Genomic DNA, 375 nt, shown 5'->3' with positions numbered 1-375 from the left:
ACACAGACACACACACAGGAGCACACACAGAAACCTCTGAATAACCATAGTCACACACTTTTACACATACATTGAGCTCAGATTTGCATACTTAACAGAAAAAAAACACAGAAAGTCCAGCTGAGACAATGCAGCACTGTACCAGTGATGAGTGAGTGAGTCTCTCGGGATGAGGGGGATTTTGGGAAATGAGTTTTTAGGGGCTTTATTAAGTACGTCCGCCCAACCGGGCCAAAGCCGGCGCCACTTTTCTCTAGCCTGCTCCCCATCCGACTGACACATATCAGATCCCCTGGACCCTCTGAAAACAAAAACACACAATGGCTCCCATTCAGCTGCAAAACACACACCGATACTGTACACACACACACACAC

The 375-nt window shown here is 47.2% G+C and overlaps 1 protein-coding gene across 1 annotated transcript in view; it reads right to left on the bottom strand.

Moving 5' to 3' along the window:
• asap2a (ArfGAP with SH3 domain, ankyrin repeat and PH domain 2a) overlaps positions 1 to 375 on the bottom strand; it is a 58,007-nt gene that overhangs the window by 38,293 nt on the left and 19,339 nt on the right. The window lies entirely within an intron of this gene.

This window comes from Morone saxatilis, unplaced genomic scaffold (assembly GCF_004916995.1).
Source record: "Morone saxatilis isolate NCDOM2014 unplaced genomic scaffold, NCSU_SB_2.0 Contig3, whole genome shotgun sequence".
Taxonomy (NCBI): Eukaryota; Metazoa; Chordata; class Actinopteri; family Moronidae; genus Morone; species Morone saxatilis.
This window is presented reverse-complemented; position numbering and strand designations above follow the sequence as displayed.